Raw genomic sequence first — 24,344 nt, forward strand, 5'->3', positions numbered from 1 at the left:
ACATAGACTATTTTGATTATTTTGATAATGTGCACGTTCTAATATGTCCAATATGGGTAATCCATTGTAATACCATAGTACTATATCAGCAAAAATGTGTCAATTACATTAGCTGGTAACGCGATGGTCTGTAACCTTGGTAGGCATCCTCAATAGTACCATTTTCATAAGGACCTAAGAGAGCGAGCAGACCAGCAGTGCAGCCCTCATTTCATATCACTCTAGGCTATTACAACTCTTCCAGCCAGCCACAGCGGGGGGAGCTAATTGGTATCTAATTACAGAACCAAATGAGCCAAATTGGCAGGAAATGATTTCCAGTTTGTGGAATGCAGTGTGAATAAGAGACCACAGTTGTTTAATGTGTGAAGTATTTTTAAGTGTATTTATATCCAGTAATCCACATGTTCATTTATATTGCATCTTAGAACAGGTCTGGGACAGTTCAGTTACAATAACTTTAACACTGCCTGTGCACTGCAAACCACCTTATAAACATTTACTGTGGTGATCTATGGTAAAAGCACAGCAAAGTGTAGTAAAGCAAAGTAACACGCAAAGGAATCGGAAAATGGTACAAAATTACTGTGCAAACTTCAGAGGTCAAAATGAACATATTCATGTTCACCAGATGTGTCTATATTAGGACAGGGGTCTCCAACCCTGGTCCTGGAGAGCTGCAGGGTCTTCTGGTTTTCATTTCAACCAAGCTCTCAGTTACTTAATTGCACCAATTATTGGCTTAATTAGTCAAGATGAACATGTGTTCCAGATCTATAGCCACTGAAGAAGTAAAGACACCTATAAAACCTGCAGGATTGGGGCTCTCCAAGTATTCTCCCTGTATTAGGATAATGAAAGAAGCCTGTGTATGAATTGAAAGATGAAATATAATCAAACAAATCCGGCTGCACAGCAGAGTGGGGTAATGAGCTTCATTTTAATCCTCTTATATTGCAGTGATATTTTCGACACTTTTTTTCAGATATTTAACAATAAAATTATATTTGAATATTCATAATTGAACATGAAAAATCCATGCTACAGCTGTCCCATGCTTTTGTACCAGAAATGCTTAAGCTTTGACTAACAGAATCACAGACACACTGGCACACAAACCAATACACATTCACACTGTTTCGGTAGGATTGAAGAAAGGTTGTTTGTGTGCAAGTGTTAATGTAGACTTTTGGTACTATACATTTATTTAAATGCAGAAGTGTAACTGGAACACTTTTAGTGAAGCCTCTGGATTGTAAATAAACGTAAACATGCAGAGGGGGGCTGACCTGTGAAAAGCCCCTTTATCTCTCCTACAAAGGGTTAATTGAAAATGTTAATAGGATGTGATCCAGCCCAGCTCGTACCTGTACCTGCACCTCCAAAGTTACCCTTCACACCCGCCCCGGTAACACTTTATTAAAGATCAGCACACTCAAGATAAATTGTGATATTAACTCCCCAGGAGGAGACCAGCGTACCTGTGATAGAGTTGTAACATTTAAGTTTCACAGACAACCTGAATAATAGCATAGCACAGCTAAACATGACACCTTCACTGACTATCAGTTAAACAAAACTAGCAGGATGATACCAAAAAACTCAATCGTTCTTAGGATTTGGTGCTTTCTGACACTTAGGCTGACAATACTGAATCAAATGCAAGTTAACAATAATAATAAGTTCAATTAATAGAGTGAAAATGTGTGTTTTATATAGTAGACACTGTACATATCTGTATATATAAGCCTTTTGCTTCTGTCAAAATGTTTGTGTTTTTAATTTACTTGCATTTATAATGCTGTGTAATGCATGGGTCAATGCGTAATCACACATGTATGTATGTATGTATTTTTCTGTCAGTACGTAATTTTAAGAGAACACCATTAGAACCTCGGAGTAATTATCACATGCAGACTACCAATTAAAGACCCATCTTAAAAAATACTACAGTCCAGTCCAAAAACACTACAGTGTGTGATAGTATACTACAGTAAATAGTATAGGCAACTGTACCGGATTGTGTTTCTTTGATATGGAGATTTACAGACAATATATCAATAATATGGTAACAAACTTTTTTTGAAAACTTTCCACAGCAAGAATGAAATCTATTAAAAAAAATGTTTAAAAAAAACATAGTTCAAGTTAATTACAGATAAACAAGAGATAGATGGATAGATAGACATGATAGACAGATTGACAGGGCTATAGTATACTCAGGCCCTCTCATGACCTCAGCAACAACATTTCTCCTGAACTCCACAGTTAGGACAGAGAAGGCCTGTGATGCCACCCCGGGGAGTCCTGCTCTCCCAACCCTGCTGCCCACAAAGACAGCCTTCTCCTGCAGTGGCAGGCCTCCTCGCCCCCCTCAATGCCTACCTTGTGCGTCTGAGAACAAGCCAGTCAGTTGAGGCTAGGTCCTCCATGAAAGATGCCTTTCACGGCCTACAAAGCTTTCTGCACACTCACGCTTGTTTAAACTCTGCACACTCAGAGCATTCTTACCTAATCCTGCGTAAAAGGCAGAAAGACTGTCTCTGTGACCTCACACTGCTGACAGGCAAGCTAGGTAACATTTAACCAGGCTGCAGTAACAGGGGCAGCATTCACAGCAAAACAAAGCTGTGACGCACTGCAGGGACACATTATACAGTGAGCCTCTCTTGTGTTTTTATATATACTGTATAAGAAAGTATCTCTCCCTTATAAAAATGCATGCAGTTTCAATGTAGTTTGCAATGTATCCACAGAAATAACCTTCAGTGATGATCTCATCTCAAATGTAATACATGGCTTTACCCCGCCCTCCCATTTCTGCAATAGTTTATTATTGTCTCCAATTATCACTGTTTCCCCTGCCCTATTCACCCATTTAGGAAGTTTAAGTGTCCTCAATTAAGTCTTAACTGAAGAACATTTTAACATCCTATATCAGTGAATAGAGTAGGAAAATATGATATTTGGGAAAGCCAAACACTTGCATAAAATGGAGGGTCCAATTCTAAGCCACGCCTGACTCTGCATTGGTAATAAGTAGAGATGCCATGACAGGGAAGACCTTACAAAATTACAAGTTTGAGAAATTTCACATACCTTAAAGACAAAAGAAAACTATTGAAATCACTACGGAAATGACTTCTATCCTAATTCTGTCCAATTAATGAACTAACACGTTTACATTTAGTTCATAATTCCCCACAATATTGAATGAATCTAGTCTACTGTACTGTCACACTACAGTATGTCAAAATGCTTGGGATCCTAAGAACTAGCATCATTCTGCTACACATATTGCTTGTTGTTGAAGGAGTCATATTAACTGCGCTATGCTGTTTTTCAGGCTGTCTGTGAATCTGTTCTGTTTTATGGCTCAACTTCAGGTACCCCGGCTTCCTCCTAGGTAGAGAATATCACAGTATCTTTAGTGTGTTGATCTTTAATAAACTGTTACTGAGTGGGTGGGAGTTAGGGGGTGAGAAGGGTTACCTTTGAGGTGCAAGAACTATCTGTGGAGTGAGCGTGAGGGAGGGATGGAGAGGGGACGGGTACGAGCTGCAGGCTACATCCTATTCACATTTTCAATGAACTCTTGGAAGGAGAGATAAGAGGGCATTTTACACTATTTCTGGGATTTTAGGCTTTGATGTCAGAAGCTTTGGGGTTTGGGGAGCCTATACATCTACATCAGCAGTGAAAAGTAGCACCGGGACCACACTTATATCCACTGATGTTTAATAAGATGTAAACTGCTGATGCAATCTCAGTAGGCTATTACCACTCATTTGTTTAGATATGAGCTACTGATAACATATGGCATGAATTTGGTATTTAGAGTAAAATAAAATGCCATATGAAGCGCCTCAATTTCCTTGTTAGAATTCCAATATTGAAATTATTTGTATGAGTGAAAACAACTTACCATTTGAGATTATTATTATTATTATTATTATTATTATTATTATTATTATTATTATTATTATTATACAGTACATTATTTATTGCAGTCAGTTTTATTCAGCCCAGCAAAGACTGAAGCTAGCATTTAGGTTACAGGGCTGCTAAAGGGTTAATGGGATTACATTTTTTCTTATTTGAAATGTTATGACACAAGCAAGGACCAGAAAATATGACAAATGAATGTCAAGGTTTATTCAAGCCTTAGGAAAGATATTGCAGTGAGGCAGTGAGCTATGTTTCATGCTTTTATTTTGCCAGACAGCAGTGATTAATATTCCCCTAAACCGGCCAAAAGTATGTAAAAACAAAAAAGTGATGAGGCGTGATGAGAAGTGATGTTTTTTTTCTTTCAGGCCTTACAATGTGTGTGACATCCCTGATCTAAAGAGCACAGACTGAGAAGTGATGTTGTGGTAAAAATCGAAGGGGGTAAACTGACCTTTTTGGTGTTCATGGTAGGCAGAGATGCCCTTGGATTACGTACATGTCAAGTGTGGTGATGGTGCAGAATTGTGGGTTAAAGGTTAAATCACAAGAGATTCTGCCCATCATTAAATACACCAGAGTCACTTTATATAATAAACTGGAACATGGCTTTGTTTAAACCTCGGTATATCCAGGATTTGCTAATCACAATATAATAGTAGTGATTAAAGACTTTATTCCCCAGATGAGAAGTGGGCTTGATTGCAGGCTCTTTCAATGGTGTTCTTTTATCAAGGTTATCATTTTAGTGTTTATTAAGCTATAGAAAATTCCAAACTCAGAGACCAAAAAACAAAGTTGACCTTTAGTTACTTCTGCTCAAAAAAGCCCATATTTCTGTGTGGAATAACCAATCAGCATTGCAAAAGACATGACATGTAATGAAATCGTGATATTTTTTTTGTTAGTCCTTCACGCTACCCATGGTATTCCCTTTTTGTATGTTACTGTAGCTTTAAGCATTCACTTTTGAGGTTTCTTCAGCGTCCATATTTTTTATGTGAGCGCCACAGTTTGCTCACTATCCCAACACCTGCCACGGCAGTGCAAGGCAGGGATAGGTGTCTAGTAGACTGAGGTGTGTGGAGTTCCCTTAGATTTCAGACAGCTGTACCCTGGCATCAGTGCTTGACTTTGAGCCTTTAATCTCTGAATACATGACTACATTAGAAAGCCTAAAAGTTTATTTAGCAAAAACACCCCAGCCTTCTTCCAGAGACCAGATCTGGCTACCAAATGGTTCCCTCCTCTCCCCTTTCTCCCTTTTCACATGCAAGAGGTATCAATTAGCTCCTCGCACCTGAAGATCACAGTTTATCCTTTTAAACACTCTAATCTTGATTTCTTCACACTCCCAATGCAGGAGGATCAGAGGAACCAAAAGCGAGCTTGATGTACAACTCTGGTTCATTACAGCAACTCGCAGGGCAATGTGAACTGGTAGTAAACCCAGCACATTCCAGTAATTGCCTATTTTGTTCATTAGTTAATATCCATGGAGTCTTGAGTGAGTTCCTGTACAAAGTGTTTTATTAACCCTCTGTTTTATCTTTCTTACAGATGTTTGTTTGTGACTTGTGGGGAATTTTTTTTTTTACTTCCCTATAGTGAGCTTTTTAAATCCTCATTCTACCTTCAGTGAGAAAAGACACAACATTTTCAAAGGCACATCCCTGGAAAGTTTTGACTAGAATCTAATGATGCATTTACTAGAATAAAGTGATGAGTAATTCAATCACATGTAAATCAAGACATTTGTGAGAATGCCTTTTAAAATAAGTATATCTATTATCTTTAGTCAACAGGGCTTCTCTGCAGAACCTTACAATGAACAAACTAATTTTAATACATTTGTCTAAAGACGAGGGATCTAAGTCAATTATTTATTTTAATGTTTTTCATTTTTATACCAAACTTTTTGCGTATTTTTATACCAAACTTTTTGCAAAATTTTAACTTTTCCAAAACACACTCCATTCTCAGCTCTCGACCACTGCCAACCGTGCACCTGACCTACATCATCTTACCTCTCAAGCATGGTCAACCAGCACCTTAATAATGAGTACCAGTCCAGTCCATACACTATATTCTAATATCTTTAGCACTGCCTCTGCAGTTTTAGAATGAGCACTGAAACATTACTTTCTCAGCTTTCCATGCCTCCATTATCTTTGACTCCATTATCAAGTATGTCCTAGCTTTTATTTACATCTTAAATACAGTATGTAGGACTTGCCTGACCACCTGTCCAGTAGGTAGTAAACCCTACTGTGTTAGAAATAATATGTTGACCGACGTCGGCCACTCAAACCCACTTCTCTCCTGCTGGAGGGGAGATGGACTTTGTCAGCTGTGAACACTGCTGAAAGCTCAGCATGGAGCAATGTATATGGGAGGGAGAGAACGGTACACAAAGTAAAAGTCAGGCCTTCTGGGTAAAATACAACCATTTGGGTCGACGCAGGGGCAATTGTTACTTTATATGTGGGAAGTACAGTGGAACTCATATCCAAGGACACCCTCATGATTAAAAAAATACAAACTTGTGTGTTTTTCATTATCATGTTTGTTCTGGTACATACAAATACAAATCAGTGATGGCTTATTATACTATGTTCTGATAATGCATTCATTGTTTTATTGCTGTTTGCAGACTGGAGCGGGCTTGTGCAAACATAGAATGACTGACACTACAATGAGGAAAATCAACAACATTCTCAGGGAGATTTTTGAGATTTTAGCTGGAAGAAGAATTACTATATTTTCCAGGTATTTTACATACTGCATTATTATTGCAGATATTGTAGGTGTTTTACTACTTATATATTAGATCACAGTGACTAATGACAAAAACCGACAGCCACTTACTCACCATTTCAAAGGATAGAAGCACTGTGTACCTGGTGTGTACCTAGTATGCACTTGGTTTTCCCCTCCCAAGTCATCAGGTTTTAAAAAGTTTGTCACTGAGAGGGAACCCCTACAACTTCCCCAATGACAGGACTACATTGACGGGCATTAAGAAAACAGAAAAGGGAAATTCACAATTAGTAGTTTACTCAAGAATGATAAATACAAACGTTTCACTTGTCACATATGGTGGTCTGTGGTCTTCCCATGCCTGTCTTTCTAATGTAACTATGTAACTCAAACAGATATGTAGTAGAATATCCAACTAGTTTTCATTTCCCTACTGTATGTATGTCCTGCTAAAATGAACACAGTTTTTACCTTGCAGGAATTTTTGACATAGAAAACACCCATCAGAATTTCAAACTGCACTCAAGCACTAGACAAAGGAAGTCAATATTTTTTGACAAGGAAGTAAATATTTACATTATTTACTTCAACCACATTTCAATGGTACTGGCACAAAAGAGACCAGGGCTAGACAAAATGAAAGTCAAGAGAACCCTAAGAAAACTTTGAGAATTCCACTTAAGACAGAAAATTCTCCAATAGTGCCCTAAGAAATGCCATTAATACTTGGGGAGCTTTACCAGCAAAGAGGCCAAGGATTATGCGGGTATGAAAACTGAACATCATGTACAGTCATGTATTTGATATGTGATATTGCAATGACTTTGATTTAAGTACTCTGTAGATACAGCATGTTGAATGTAAATTGAATGCAAGAATAAGTCATAATAAACCTGGTATAACCTTAGGGTAACACAACACCTCTGTCAAATTCATGACTGGAACGCATACACTATTTTGAATACTCAATAGGTCATACATACTTTCATGAGTACAGTGCTACAGTCTCAGCTGTAAGTATATAAAGCAAGATTTGTCCTCTGTAATAACCTATTTAGCAGAACAGTATAACCCAAGAACCCAACAACACATGTGATGCATGGTTGATGGAGAGCAGGTTTAAGGGAGATTTGTAGATAACACTGCATGTGGCTGCTTCTACAGTATATTCCAAGTACATTTTAGATGCATCTGAAGAACTAATACAACGTATTAGACTATTATAAATTATAAAAACTCATTCATAACTTAAAACACTCAATCATGAATTCTAAAATGTAAAACTGATGGAAGCACTAGTTTATCACCCTGTTTCTTTTTTGATAGTAGCTTTATATTAGATTCAAACAACGAAATAAAGACAAAGATTGCTGAAAGCCTTAATGATCTCTATCATACTGCTACTTTAAAACTGTTATACTTTAATAATGTCAATGAACCCCAGTCTAGGTCACTTATCTGTAGGTATTAGTCTATTCCAATAACCCGTTCCCTCTGAAGATTTTCCCCTTTCACTTTATCAGAACAGTAGCCACACAGGACTTAAAAAGGGGTCAGAAAATACTTCACTGGCTTTACTCAAATAGCAGTTGACCCCAAGGAATAAAAATAATAACAAGCACACGAAGCACTGTGAAATAGCAGAAACCTATTTTTAATTACATGGGTGTATCTGGTTTTCTATATTAACAGATAATAATCAACCTAATGCAGGACTTCTAGGCCCCAGGGCCCATACGAATATAAATATCAGGTTTCAACAGATAATTATTTTCCGAAAACAACAGCGAGATGTTAAAGACTTCTTTATAATCAGACCACGTCGTTCATTTTCAACAGCAATTCATTACCAGATTTCCCAGAAAGTTGTCTTTTATAAGGATGTCAATGTGGCTGACGTTGAGGAACCCCACAGCACAATTTTCTCTGGCTGCCAACAGCAGGGGTTGGGTGCTCTGCAGTTCAAAGCAGTCTACGAATAACTTAATTATCCCCCGAAATGAGTGTCCAGAGCTGGACTCCGGATCTGCTGCTGCCTCCCTGACACTCAGGTGTTAAAAGCAGCTGCAGGGAGCACTGGCTTCAATTAAAACTTAACTACAGGCCTCAGGCCTACCTAATAGCTCCCACATGCTGCCTTAAAAAAACAAGGGCCAGATTTACTAAGCTTCAAAAATGACATGAGCACGGGGTGCACTATGTGACATTAAAATAGCTGATCGCATTATTATGAAGTGCGTATGACGTGTATATGCTGGATTTTGTTTTTAGGCCTTCTTTTATGTGACTTTATTCTAACAGTTGCTTCAACTCATCATTATTCCAATGCATTTTTATTGAGAGCTTTCTGTATCTTGCACACATCACTGTCAAATACAGAAAGGTTAAAACTTGATAGTAAATATTTAGTTGAATATAGTGTTATTTCCATGCTTGTCACAAATGATGTGATTTTCCTGTGACTGTTTAAATATTAAACATACAATGTCTAATTTTACAGATTGTCCCATAAGATATGTGAATTCCATAACCTACAATAGAGTTTGAAACACTCAGCCACTAATGTCAGTATGGCAAACCACATACACTGTATTACAGAAACACTTTTAAATCTTACAACTGAAAGAATTCCCATACATAAGCACAGCATTCCGCTGGGTTACTTAAAAATAGTCTTTGAGCCACTTGTGGCATTGTTTGATGTTGTTAAAGTTGGTGCCCAATAACCAAACAGCATTTTAGTATATTGCTTGCAAATGTTTGGTTAGAAGTAATGTACAGTCTGGGTATATCCAAGATTGCAAATAGAATAGGAGGTACTTTGAGTTTGAACTTCATGACAGCCCATACCAAAGTGCCCTTGATTTTAGTGGGGTCCTGCTTGTGACGAGAGTGCAACATGGGAGAGCTGATGACACTTTCCAACTCCAGCCTTGAATTATACATATAGACAATTACATATCACACACACTGTTGCTAATTAACAGGCACTACAACCCTTGGTTCCCCTACTCCAAGGTGCAATTTGCACTGTGTTCTGAGAGAGGCTAATGAAACTGCTAATGTTAGAAAAACTGGAAACCAATTAGGCACACTTCTGATTCCTTTAATCAACCTTCCCAGTTGCTTGTTATAGTTATTTAAATTGCCCTCTGAAGCAAATACCTTGATAAATCTGCCCATGTGGACCCTAATTAAGATATTTGAAAGGTCAATACACCAGTTACAAAACTAGCACAAAACTACCTGGGTGGACTTCAGAAGCCCACCAAGCCAGTGCCTCTTTACAATTTGGAGCTCGATAGCAAATGCAAGCTTCCAGAAGGGCCAGCCCTGCAGGTGTCCGGCTTAAACTCACTGGGTGCTAGGCCAGTGTACCTCTCGCAGCTAGGATGGAAACCAGTGCTCCCCTGACTGTATGACTCCCCCTGCACACCACATTGTCGTGCCTTTACAAGGTGAGCCACTCCACCAGAGTCTTTGAATTAAAGCTGTTTCTCACTAGTTTTACTACTTTTGTGGTTTTATTTTCCTAGACTACAAAATTGCTTAATAGATTATGTCAACTATAGTAATGGAAAATAGTAACAGCATTTAGAAATGTTTTATAAACTGTAGTGAGCAAAATGTTAATGGTAAACTTACCTCAAAGTAACTTCACTGTTACTGAAAAAAAGGTTTAGTTTTTTTTTCACCAAGGGCATTTCAAAACACTTTTCTCTTTATATCTTGCCCCCACTACAGTACCTTGTGTGGATTACGGAATCCCCACCCAGTTTGAAACACCTGCACAGGTGAGTTCAGCACATCAATGGAGCCAGCAGGAAGCCCATACCTTTGAACCTATAATTCCAGTGACACGCACTGATTCAAACCAAGCAGCTGAAAGTAGAGCTTTACGAAGGAAGAGCACTACACAGTATTGTAAACATTCTGGGGATTAACTAAAGTTTCAAAGGTACTTAAAAGGAAAAATGACAATAGTTACGGTAAAGTGTAGAAATGCTAAGGTCATGGTGTATATACAGGAACCCATATATCAAGAAACAGAGTAAGGAGGCACTTGTTAAGGTTGTATTTCCCTCATATTCAGTTCAATTTTACACTGTTGTTCAGTTCTTTCAGCCTTCCATAGTTGGGTCTATTCTGCCTTCTCCATTTTCAGAAAGTAGACCTTGATAACCAGTTTGTTTGCTCCACAAAAGTCGTCAGATGTATAGAAGCTTCCACAAATGCTCCTTCTAATATCAGCAATGGAAGATTATGAATGACATCTTCAGATTCTGAATGGCTTAGGAAGCAAAAATATGAACATTATGGAACAAATGGAACTGCATCAGTTCAGTTGAGAATTAATTTAAATGAAATATATCTAGTATTAACTATATTAGGCAGCCATAATCATTATCGAAAGAGAGTAGACAAGGGTACATGTGATGTTGCTTTGACTTCAAAATCAGGCAGTCAGGACAGAAAAGACTATAGACAAATCCCATGTTCAATAATTGGTGTAACTCAATTATAAGCTTCACTAGCAGTACAAGTAGCCCATCTTCAACAAACCTACAGATATTTTGAACATGAGAGAAATATCTAGTGGGGCCAACATCAACAACCTTTAATGAAATCATGTCACTTTAGTGGAGTGACTTGTGGGAATCAAAAGAGTCACATTCCGGGTCTGAGAAAATCCGAAAAACAACATTGCAGAGACGTCTGCATTTGCATTCAAGCTGAAAGGAACTGAAAAAATAAACAAACAAAAAGATTTTTGTCTCATGGCAGCCTGTAGATGTTGCCAAAAAAACTGTGCATGTGATTTTAAACAACTGAGTGCAGTTCACTGCTTATTATGGAACTGGGAAAAATTCCTCCTGAAACATGGTCCGGAAATGGAAAAGTGCTGAAACACGAAGTGACACGTTTGGTAATCTTTTGCCAGCGGAAAATAACAATATATAAATATGTTTGTTAGATTTTAGGTTTGTGGGCTAGATGTTTGTTTAACTGAGAGGTAATAAGAGTCGTAATAAGAAACGTATACACTACTCCTTGTGCCAAGTCCACTAGAGACAGTAATGATAATTGATGCTGCCATCTAGAGAGAGCTGACTGTATTGTGGTACAAACCAGGAAGACTGAATAGGAAACCCAGTATCAAGATTTTTCTTTTGTTCATAAAATCCTGTGTGAACACTTATATAGTGACGAAACCGACTCATGAAATCTTATTTCGTTCACTTCTACTGTGTAGGGACCCACTATTTTTCAATGGGCCATTCTATCCTTTAGGGCAAGACTTTAGTTAAGCAGAAACATAGTTTAAACCAACTCCTTTCATCTACTGTTGCACCCCTCTCTTGTATTTGGATTGGTTGGTTCCAGTTTGGGGTTATGAATGTGTTATCCACATATTAATAGGCGAACTCTTGACCTCACTACAATGTCATTTTCCAGTAGGATTCTGGGAAGAAGCAGTGTCTGTTATTTGTGTCAGCAAACCAGGCTTCATTAAGGAATGCACATGCATTTATTTAATTTGACATGTAAGGAGGGGTACCAAAAAATGCATAGTAAACAAGAGGAGCAGAGTTCAGGCAGAATAAACAGGATCTCAATGAGACCTCGCCTTTATTCATTTTGTTAAAAGATTCCAAAATCTGATTCTAACTGTGTACTTAATGCCCCATCAAATAGCGTTGGTAATTAATGAACTAATGGCTTTAAATCCATAATTTAAAAGACAGTGCCCCTTGCTGAAGCTGAAAGCTTTCAAACCAGTAGCTAAATGTCTTCTCAATCTCTAATCTCCTGCACACTCCAGGTGACCTCAAGGTTATCACTGTGATAATCCAAGGAGAAGATCCCTGGGGGAGCAGACAGGTTACTGATTTACACCTGGGGCAGCCACATTGTCTTCTTGAAGCAGCTTGGCACCAGGGTTCCAATGGGTCTTTTTTACCTAAAAGGTTTTCTTACAGCCCATCATATTTCTAGTAGCTCTATAACTACTGGTCTTGCCTATGTACCTGGCCAACATACAGTTATCACCACACTGCCTATCCCTTAACCACAGTGCCCGGTTTCAGAACATTTAGCTATTTGATGACTAGAAAAATCTGGTGAGACTATGGGGTGAGTTTTCATTTCAAAACGTTCAGAGCCCATTTTTATTGCAGTGGTTTAATGGTTGTGCTCCAAGCTTGTGACCAGGATGTGGAGAAATGAGATCATATCAACAGATTAGCCACATGAATGGAGATATTGCTCAGAGTGCAAAATAAATGAGGACCTTTTGCATCTTCATTCATAAAACATCCTAGAAAAGATCACTGAAACTAACATGTTTTCAGAACATTTTTAAAAATAATACTATGTGTCTTGGTCTCAAAAGGTTTACAGTTTAAGTTTATATTTCCTAAAATTATTCACGCAACAAAGGACAAAAAACACTCAAACATAAACACGTTGTATAACAGAATACACCAAATAAGGTCAACACTGATTTTCCTTTTTTTTTTTGGTAACTGAAGTGAAATAAATGAGTCTATACTTGAACCTGATTGGAATGTACTTCAAATATGACGGACAAGACATTGCTCATTTTACTGCTGTTTCGAGCCACATTATACATACAGTATATCACAGTTCTTCATCTGCATAGAGACCTGCCCCAGGGCAGTCTCCAGGTAAGTCATTGATATAGATTCTGAACAGCAAGGGGCCCAAAATAGAATTCCAGGGAACCTCCACCAAACAGCTAAGAAATTAAGATCCACTAATACTAAGACTGCTAAGAAGATTCAGTTAGCTTTTAGAGGGCACCTACCTGTGGTACATTGACTGTCCTACACTAAACCTTATTGGCCGAGACAATACGTCAGGTTTATAATCCACCATAATTTATATATTTTTTGCACTCGTCCTGGCATTAGAAACCAGATTGTGATTTCCCAAATCTTAGTGGTAAGGGACACAAGTGCTTGTCCCTAAAAAAAAAAAAAAGGTTTGCCTGCTACAATTTGTGAGACAAACAGGCATACTTTTGCTACTTCCTGCAGTTATAAATGACATCTTCAAACTCACTTAGAACTCAGAAAACATGATAGAATGAGAAAAACATATATCCCCTCATATGGTACTTACACTGTACAAGTACAGTAGGGGCAATACACTTCCCCACTGTACAAATCTTGGTGCTCAATAAAACCTTTTCTTTAGTCTGCCCACTACTTTATTGATTCTCCTGATGTATCACCCCCCCTACACTTGCTGTTACAGAACTGAGAACCCCTGTGATTTTCAAGCTGAAGAAACAGAAATGAGGAATGCTTGGAAGCTTTTTTCATTTTTTTTTTTTTGTAAAAGTAATCATAAAAAAGGAGGCAGGGTGGATGAGTTTCAAAGGGCTCGTCCTCTTCTTCTTTGCTGGCCCGTAAATTATTAGATACCAAGAGGCAGAGATCAGAGGGACTCACAGGGAAATCTGGTTCCAATATGCTGTTTCCTGTGAGAGCAGGAAATAGCCTTCACTCTGTAAACTCCAACAAAGCGTCTCTGTGAACCGCGGCCTTGGGCTGTGACTTTAGGGAGCTCAAGAGTGAGCCCTGCTCAGGCTAATTCAATTAGGAGATGGGGCCCTCACAGATGCTGCCCTCCAATGTACTGCATTCAATTAGAGAAAGACTATGGTACGTCTTCACTATGACAAAAGCCTGGCAAAACTTTGAACATTTTAAAATAAGCCAAATCAGAACTGCTATTCCTATGACATGCCACTGGAATTCATTATGTATTTGTAAGCTTTATTTTAAAGTTACAATTATAACGGGACTATTCATATTCATATTACTTATACATCACTGTGTTATTCCTATAGGCTCTGTTCACAAAACTGTAAAGACGGTTTTAAAGAATGTTTAGTTAAGGACTTTTTTTAAAATCCCATTGTGATGAATTAAATCAAGTTTGCAGTGTACCTTTTCAACTCCTTTAGAGAAAGTCAGAAGTTTATTCTCAGTTTTCAACGTACTATTTAAAAAACATTTCTTATTCATTATGCATGACATGATTTCACAATCATTTGGTGCACAGAAAAACAAAGTAAAAAGTAAATGATAGAGATGCGATCATAAGCTGTGACAGGCTTCATATATAATATATTATTGCTACATTTCTGGCAAACCTTAACGGGTCTCTTACTTAAAACAGTTTTGCAGGAAATACAGCATCCATTTACCAAAAAGGAGGTTAACCTGGAAAATGTCATTGCAATAAGCTGCTATTTCCTACAATTACTAGTTACACACACACACAGTACAGAGTACAACGAAAGCACGCTGGAGTCCAGTAAATGGATTGTTTTAATAATAGTGCTGGAATTTACAACTTGAGAAAACTATTCCTGCTATGATATCAAGTTCACCGTTGCATTCTGTAATGCAGTATTGAAGAGCTTTGTTGTTCTGCCGTGTGCATTGTCATTTTTAATAGGAATGTTTACATTTACATCTGAGTACATTACAGAGAAAAAAACAAAACAAAAAAAAACCTTGGCAGCTTCCTCTTTTGGGAAACAGCTGTTTCGGATACTGCAGTAGTGCTGTCCGGAAATAAGGGACAAATTATGAAAGCGTAGGCCAGCTCTGTGATGACCAGGAAACTGTCTCCATTCAAGTTGAAAACATAAGCTTAAACAGCATTTTCCGACACAATTTCAGGACAATGAAGTTCTTTTGTATTTGCCGGGGGCGCAGGAGGTGAAGTGGGATACTGTGCTACTCCTTCCTTTTAGGAGGGCTAAGTCTGAAGCACAATTTAAACAACTGAGCCTTCAGTGAGCAGAAGAAATCGATTGGCACCAGGCAGAACATACAGCTGGTAGAAGGAGCATGCACAGTTTATCCCCTCCCTCCCAAGTCATGCAGTGGTGATGGTCCAAGTGGTATGTCCAAGGTATGCCTGATGGGATGATAGTAAATGGAGTGTGTCTAGGTTATGACTCAAAACAATTTAGCTGCCAATTCCCTGGGAGGCAATAAAATTAAGTGGCGCCTTTACTGGGTAACACAGGGACTTTAAAGCTTCCTGCCTGTATCGGGTTGCAAATCTGTAACGCAATCTTTCTAATTGCTGCTTTGCTGGGCACATTTTCAGACTTTTCTGTCTCATTAGGCTTATTTAGTGATTACACAAAAAGGACTTCATATGTTGGTTGAGCAAATCTAAAACAAAGAGGATTATTTTTTTAATCTTTTTGAAGTGAGATACTAAAACATCACACCACAGCCAAATGCACTACCTTCCACATTGCAGCCCAGAACTCTAAACACTGAACAACTCAAACCCAGTATCTTTTACACTGCAGCCCAGCACTCTAACGACTGAGCTACTCAAACCCTTAACCTTGGAGTGTGCTCGCATAGTGGCGAGGGGGGGCTTTTATGGTGCCTGCTGACACCAAGCCTAACAGTAGTCAGTATTATCTTTTATAAGCACAACAAGCACTAAATTAAAAATGTCATATCACATAAACCTATTGTACAATATCCACCTACTATGGACATCCACTTCAAGGGTACACGCAAAATAAAAATCTAATGAAACACGTGCAATTACAGAAAGTGGAATTACATTGCCATATCATTACCCTACTAAATTAAATAAGTTATGCCTTACCATTACTGCACAGTGTGAAATAAGGCCCAATGTTCTTACTACAAGCAACTGGACATGAACCCAGGTCTCCCAGCCCATTACGAAACCACTAGAACTGAGGACACTGTGATTTGTGCGATTGCTACAGATCCATCCAATCATGTGTTTAAGACCATGGTTATGATTAATGTTAAATCTCCATCTGTCTAAACAGTGCTGCTGCAGTCTGTTCAGGTAAACAGAGAGCTATTTGAAAAGATTACAAGGACACTAAAAGTAACTAAATACATGCCCAGGTTTACTACCAGATGGGCTGCTGACTTCTGTTATATAAGAAATCATTTTGTTTTGTGTGTGTGTGTGTGTGGGGGGGGGGGGGGGGGGGGGTTGGGTTGTTTGTCTGTATGAACCTAGTTTTATCATTTTGGGTGGACGGGGGACGACTTGGTGCCCTAAATAAAATAAAATAAAAGCTTTATCAATAACACCTTCCTCTTGACCTTTGTCAGTTACCTAACAGGTCATGTCTGCTGCATCACACTACAAAATTCAGTGCTGCTGCTGCTTTCTCCTCCAGTACAGACACATGTATCACCAGCACATCTGCTGAGGTAGATAGGAGGAACTATAAAAGGGTTACACTTTACCTGGGAAACAAACCAAGAGCAACTAAATACAAAGGCAGATTTCCTGCCATATGGACTGACTGCCATTGGATCACAGTACCACATACAGTACTGTAATTGCCGCAGTGTACAGGCTGTTGGTGCAGTAAGCTTGAACTCAGGTCTATTTCAAAACAGTTCAGGGATGATGTCATTTAAATGAAGATTTTTAACAGATACAATGTTTTATATGGTATTATGAAAATTAAAAACAAGACAATCACTACCCAGTTAAACAAGTGTATGGTGTGATATTTAAATTTTGACAGGAGTGCTGTCTATCTAGTTTAAACAAAATGCCTCAAACTTCTCTTGGTTTGGGTTATGTTCAACAAGCTACAGCAAGTATTTTATATCTACTGTAATCTCACCGATATTAAAGTGATACACATGTCAAAGATATCCTGCCATCAGAGGGCTTATATCGCATGGCTTGTAGTACACTTCTTAACTGGCAGATTAATACGATGTTATTACGATATTTGCAAAAACAAACTAAACAAAAAGACAGTATTTCTACTAAATAAACCATTAACCTTATTACTTAACAACCAATTAACAAAACATACAGTAAGTTAGTAAACACTGTCCACAACAAGAACATTGCGATGGACAAGGGAAGCATGGAATAATTAAAAAGACAACAAACAAACATTGCATTTTCTGTAAGGACCCCAGTTAAGACACTTCACATATCTGGAGATTGAAAGATGTTCAATTCATGGGACTGATTTGTGTGACCTGAAGGCTTTTGTGACAGAGAAAATATCCTTCTTGCTCAAAGAAAAAAAAAAATGTTTATTTCTAAAATGAAAAACTCCAATCAGCTCAGAAAGCTATTGTATGCTTTCTCGTTAGTTTAGTTACTAGTAACAGCTGATATCTTTGTGTAAAATTAACAATAAACATAATTGAAAGATAATTTCAGGTCTCCTACGTACATTGAATTTGTTTTGCAACACTAGCAGTTTGTTTTCCTGACAGAACAAAAAGTGGTGCAGATGTTGTACTGAGGCTTAGTAAACGAGGTCTAGCAGAATGTGAACTTTAAAATCAACCATGTGGTTCTAGTGCTTTTTAAAAGCAGTAAGAGAGATCATGCTGTCACACTGATAAACAGAGACTTAGCCAGAGTCCTTGACTCAGGTCCATAGCAACCAACGAGGTCATTAATCCTGCTGTATATTGAGAATATTATCTGACGGAGAGGGACGGATAGAGGATAGAGGACAGAGGAAAACAAAGCACAAAATATGTGTTCGAAACAGAGCGCACGCAGTCAATTAATCAAATACAATTTGAACAGCTGATTTACACAATGATACATTTACATCCATAACTAAAACACTTCTAAGATCTGTATTCAAACTAAAAACCAGGGGTTCCCACATTTTCTTCACATTTTCCCAATGGCTTCATTAAAGTGTGAAATTTTGTTCTCCTCCTATAACCTCCTCTTCTTGTTTAATGGGTATATGCTGTTATCGTTCACACTGAAAACGAAGATTATAAATGTACGATAGAGCTGTTCAAAATAATCCAGACCTAACAGCAGTGTTCCACCTAAATAAACTGAACTGGGTCATTTAGGAGATAATATTTCTGTATGTGCTACGGCCTATCTCTGGGACCTCAATTTGGGAACTAATGAGGTAGATTACAGTGCCTCTATCCGTTTATTGTCTTTGTGGTAACAAGCTTTGATTTTTTTTTTTTTTATTTCATTAGAAATAAGCCTTAAAGTACATACACCCTTGGTTTAGCTTCAAGTTTCCCCCACTACAAATATAACTTAGTGTTTGAGTTCCTGGTCTGTTTTTGCCTGTCAAATAATGCTCAACAAAAAAAGTATGCAAATCCAATAAGAAAAAATACTTTTTTGGTTTTTAAATATGTCAGTGTTAGGGTTAATACTACGGGAAGTAAATTCCAGGTGGGGTACATATACCAGTCCATGCATGCCTATTCTGAAGCAATGATAGGAAAGTCCATGGTGATTCAGTTTACCAATATCATTTGTGTTACTCACTACCATTCTTACTATAGCAATAGCACATATCAATATAAACATTTATGGCAGTATTGAAATCGCATTTCCAGAACTGCGACCCTGCGCCTCGGTTTAAACAGGGTCAGAGGTAATGCTAAACAGACGGGCCTTCAGGACAGGCTGGAGCCCTCTACTCCTAAGGAGATAGAGAGGGTGAAGGGTCAGGGAGTGGGATCACTTTCACCCCAAGGGACTAATCTGCATGGTAAACCTGCAACACTGAGAATTGGGTTACATGATGATTACACGACAACATGTCATAAAAATACTACGGCATCGTTCAGATGGACCGAGGAGACTAACCTGGTTGCCCCCACGTCTTAAAGTTAGCTTTGGTTACCGTAGTAGCCAACTTTAAATCAATAGTCCCTAGTTATAGTCTGCCAGGACCAGCAACAGTGCAGGATTGGGAGGTTTTATCTTAATTTTAAAATAACTGCTTTCAAGTATCAAACTGTGGTCAGATCCTCTGAGAGTTTACTTGAGCCTATGGTAATTAATTACCAGACTGGAACAGAAAACTGGGCTGTCAGTAATCCCTGTGGACCAGGGTTATGAACCACTGCTTTAAGTATAGTAGCACACTGGCACTGAAGTCAAAATATGAAAATGCTACTACTGTGGTACCACTTTACTGCCCTTGCACGCCTGTTAACCTTAGTAAAGACCCACTGCCCTGTCAGTAAGATCAACTGGTACTGTCAGATACTCGTTCCCTCCACTGATTGTGTCTCAGGCTTAAGTCTTTAGAAACTGTGCCTCCAGACTGGTTTAAAAGTCAACATACCCAGAAGGTTGAAGCAAGAAAATTGAACTTCAGGGATGTTTATGTTGCTTCTAAACCAGTGGTGCCATGCAAATTGAAAACAGCACTTGAAAAACACTCACAGGGAGAATAAAGACAATTGCATTTGTTTTTTCTTTATCCAAAACCTGCAGTACATTAGAAAGTTACTGTAAAAAAGTGTGCGACAACTTTTATGTAACACTCTACATGACTACATAACCTACATGACTGCCAGACTACACTGCATGAAGCTTTAAACACAACAGCACTGTCACCTTGCACCTTAATAAAGAGCACGAGTCAAAACGCTCCATTCTCAGCTCTCCACCTCTGCCACCCAGCACCTTAAAAATTCTTATTTTCAAAACATCCTGTCTCCTTCTTATGTAACATGAAACACACAGATTCTCATGAATGACATTTTCAATCCAGGCTTCAAAGCACAATGTTTGCAGCAGATTCAGTTACTCAAGAGTAGGGAGACATAAGGAAGCCAGATGGAGCTGAAATAAATTAACCGCTTGTCTTGTGTGGTGATGATGACACACAGATTGGTGTGAAATTCACCCAGTTCTTTTCAGCTCTGATTTGAATTTCACCCTGTCAGCAGCTCCAGAACTATATTCCATTCTCGATGTAGGAGTTAATACTTTTTTTCCAAGCTGGCACCCAAGCTGCTGAATTGGACACCTACCATGGAACCATTTTTTTAAAATGTTATTTTTTTAATCTAAAGCTCTCTGTGTTTTGCAAGTACAGCACGCTTTTATTTATTATTTTATGAGGGGTGTTCAAGAAGTTTGGAGCCATACAGAGAATCAGACCTCTAGGGCAAAATTGCTTTTTCTCCTTTTCAACTTAACCACCAGCCCGTGCAAAAAAACATTCACATAACATTCTCACAAATCTCTTTTTGTTTTGAAGACTTTATTTTCACTCAGGCTCCAGTGAAGCCCATTTGTCATGCCACAGGACATCCATATTATATGGGTTAATCTCCCTCTTCACTTCCTGTATTACAGGTAGGTTATAGGACGCTACCACACCACCACATAGTTTCCCTTGGGCAGCACAGAAGATTCTACTAAATCTTGCCTAATATGTATTGCTCACATTTTCACTTGTGAAAGAAGCACACATTATGGTAAAGGAGAGGTTTTTTTTAAAAAAAATCAAACTTGATGTAGGAAAATGTGAGATCTATTAAATTATGGTAATGAATATAAAACACCAACTGCAACTTGAAGTCAGAAGAAATGCTTTTTGTCAGATCAGCCTGTTGGATAAACTGCACACATAGCTGTTTGCCTGTGTAGACATGATAACTGTTCTATAAGTGGAGTGCAATAAAAATGTTGGTTTACCAGGCTTTCCTTGGATTATATGACAGAAGTTATGGGACGAATTCTATCTGACTATACAGTCTTCTGACTACAGACATAGCACAGTAACACACTGCTTCAAATGTGCCTTTGAGAAGTGCTGATCTGGAATTCCTCTCTCCCAGGTCATAGAGCAAAAGTGTGATCTACAGGTCCTCCATACTTACATTGTCTTAGGTCGAGCTACAACAGCTTTAAATTTAAATGATAGGATTATTCTTTAAACACAGTTATCAGGTGAGAGAATTCATTCAGGATTGATCTGTAAGAACAGCTTGCTTTGTACTTTCAATTTGTAAGTATTTTCGTTTTCTCTATCCAGTCCAGAAAGAGTGTGTATTTAGAAACCTGCTCATGTACACACCTCAATGACAACAAGAAACAACCTTCTTAAAACATATTTTACAAACCATATGGAGAAATCTGTTTGTGTAAAACTGCACTTATTTTTGTGGAACTGTATTGCTCCAGGAATACAATGGCACCCTTGTGAATAAATCAATCATTTCAAGCACCACCATCATAAATAATACAGTGGTTGAAGACAATCGCATTCATAAAAAAACAAAGAAAAACACACCATTATATGGATAGCCATACAATGTGTATTGTACGCATGCTGATTGAGGCACTAACTATGCATAGGTGTCACAGTCAAATATTCCATTCATACTTTGAAAAAATAAGCAAGTATCTCAAGAATAGTTTACAAAAGATTTTTTCAAAGGCACTAAAAGGCAAAACCTTGTTTGCAATGTGTTAGACTGAAGGTTAAATGGACTTTTGCGTTGTTAGCTGTATTTCACCCTCTGCTTATGTATGTTCAAATGGTTTTGCTTACTGTCTTTCCAGTACATTTTGCTAGATGATTTGCTAAATAAATAAGCGTGCAGTTTGGACGAATAATAATCAGAGACACCCTATGCACGGGGTCCTTTTTTGGACAAATCTGTCGCCGTTGCTTTTGTATGCAACTTGGTATTAAAATTCTCATTTTCACATTCTATTTGAAGCCTTTCTTGGTTGTTTCTTCTTAAGATGGTTTAGAGTTGGGTGCTTTGAATTGCTCTTTAACCCAAGTGAAAAGTTAGTTTTGTGAATACCAGCACTACATTTCAGAAACAGTCTTAGGTAGGAAAATGCCTCATTAACCCACTATATGAGTGAGTGTCACTGTTAGCAAGGTCTGGGGGGGCTCAAGAGGATGGGAGACAGGCAGAATTGTCTATAACTAGTGAACATGTTTAAAGGGATGTCTTTTTTTTGGAGAAGTTGAAGCTGTTTCCCCCTCCCCAGGGGCCCCCTCCCAGGAAGTGAGTTTATAAAGTTGATGTGTGTTTAATATAAAGCTCAGACCCTGTTTCCTGTGGCTGATGTGTGCCAGATCTCTGGAGGCAGAGAGAGGTCAGGTACAGAGCTAGAGAACAGCAGCCTGTCTGGGGAGCTGGGAAAGTGGCCCTGTGCCAGCAAGCCAGCCAGGAGAGACAGAGGGAGTTTAAAAGTTTAATGCTTACAGTACTTTCTTATAACGTGCCCAGGTGGAAGGGAAGTCATTAACTCTCAAGACAAGCACTCACTCACTTACACTAGCTGACCCTCTGCACGCGAACACTCGTTCGTACGCAGTACACACTTGCAGGTATTAAGAACACATTGCTCACCTACCCTCATTATGCAGACACACAGACACAGTACACATACACATTCACTGGCTAAGTCTGTTCAATAACAACAAATGAACCACAGAGTCATGACATGAATAAATGCTTAAGTGCATCTAAGTTATTTCTTCCCTGTTTTTTTTAGGACACCAACATTTTTTTCTATTTCCTTGGAAAAAGGGAACTGCAAATACTATCGCGACGAGGCAGAAAATTGGTACTACAGGTGCACTCCACTTACAACAGATCCTGTTAGAACAGAGTTCAGTTTACAATGTATTGAGGAGGCATGTCCCTGACAAACTCCATTGGGTTTTAATGGGGAATTACTTTGGTTAAAACAGACTTGTTTATAACATATATATACCGTTTAATACGTACAGTTTTCCTGTTCCACAAGGAGATATTTTGCACAAATAAGGCAAATCCGGGACAGTAAATGAAACGTCAGGCAGGAAAAAAACAGTTGCTGTTTACTTTTATTCTTCTATGTTTTTGTTGCCACAGCCGTTGTACGGTTTAAATGTATAGCAAATACAATAAGCGAAAATATACATTTGTAAAATGGTACTACTTATAACATAGTATGGCCCACAGGGGCGTGTTTTCTACAAATAATAAATTGTTTATATTTAAGCTACTTCTGTTTGCAGTTACATACAGCATTTTGAATTGTGTTTATAATTTTATAAAGTTCGTTTATAAAGTACTGATCTCCATTGTCCCTTGGAGTCCGTTATAAGTGGAGTACAACTGTACTAAAACAGTGGTTTCCACCAAATGAATTTATAACCTCCTAACTGTAGGCTTTTAATAGGGGCAGCTGTATAAAGAGTGTGAATCCTCGCGGTGTATCTTACCTTGTGCGTCCTTGCTGGTGTGGGCTCCCACAGGTTACAGGATGGCACGGCCAGGTTAATGTAGCTGCTCCGGTAAGAGCTCATCTTCTTGTGACCCTGGATAACCTTGTAGAGCTCTAGACACACCAAGCCGACTACAGCAGCCGTCGTGGTAGCAATGGCCGGGATGATCTTCCCAGCGATCTGCTTACTCTGCAAGGAACAGACAAGGGAGAGGGATGCAGTGTGGAAGTAGCAGGTTTGAGGCGAGGAGCTCAGTGAAATCAACAGTGATAAGCAGACTTTTCTCAAGTGAATAATGGTTATATATTTTGTAGTGTATTCAGTCTGATTGTTACAGGTTAATTATGTTGTGTACAGCCCTTTCGTTTGGTTCAGACGGTTACAGTACCTTAACAAGCATGCCTGCAAAGTAAACTGTGTTTATGCTCAAAGTAATAAACTTATGCCAATCTTTTTTGTAAATTAATTTAGTAAATCTTGAATGCAGTACTATTCAGTATGCATGTCTCAGATCACTGGCTATGAAACAAATCACACTTCATATGATGATGTGTTGCTTTCAACTTGACAA

At 38.4% G+C, this 24,344-nt stretch overlaps 1 pseudogene; it reads right to left on the minus strand.

The window, feature by feature from the left end:
• The window catches only part of LOC117412562 (ubiquitin-like modifier-activating enzyme 1), a 71,817-nt pseudogene that overhangs the window by 24,906 nt on the left and 22,567 nt on the right, over positions 1 to 24,344 (minus strand).

Source organism: Acipenser ruthenus, chromosome 16 (genome assembly GCF_902713425.1).
Source record: "Acipenser ruthenus chromosome 16, fAciRut3.2 maternal haplotype, whole genome shotgun sequence".
Classification (NCBI taxonomy): domain Eukaryota; kingdom Metazoa; phylum Chordata; class Actinopteri; order Acipenseriformes; family Acipenseridae; genus Acipenser; species Acipenser ruthenus.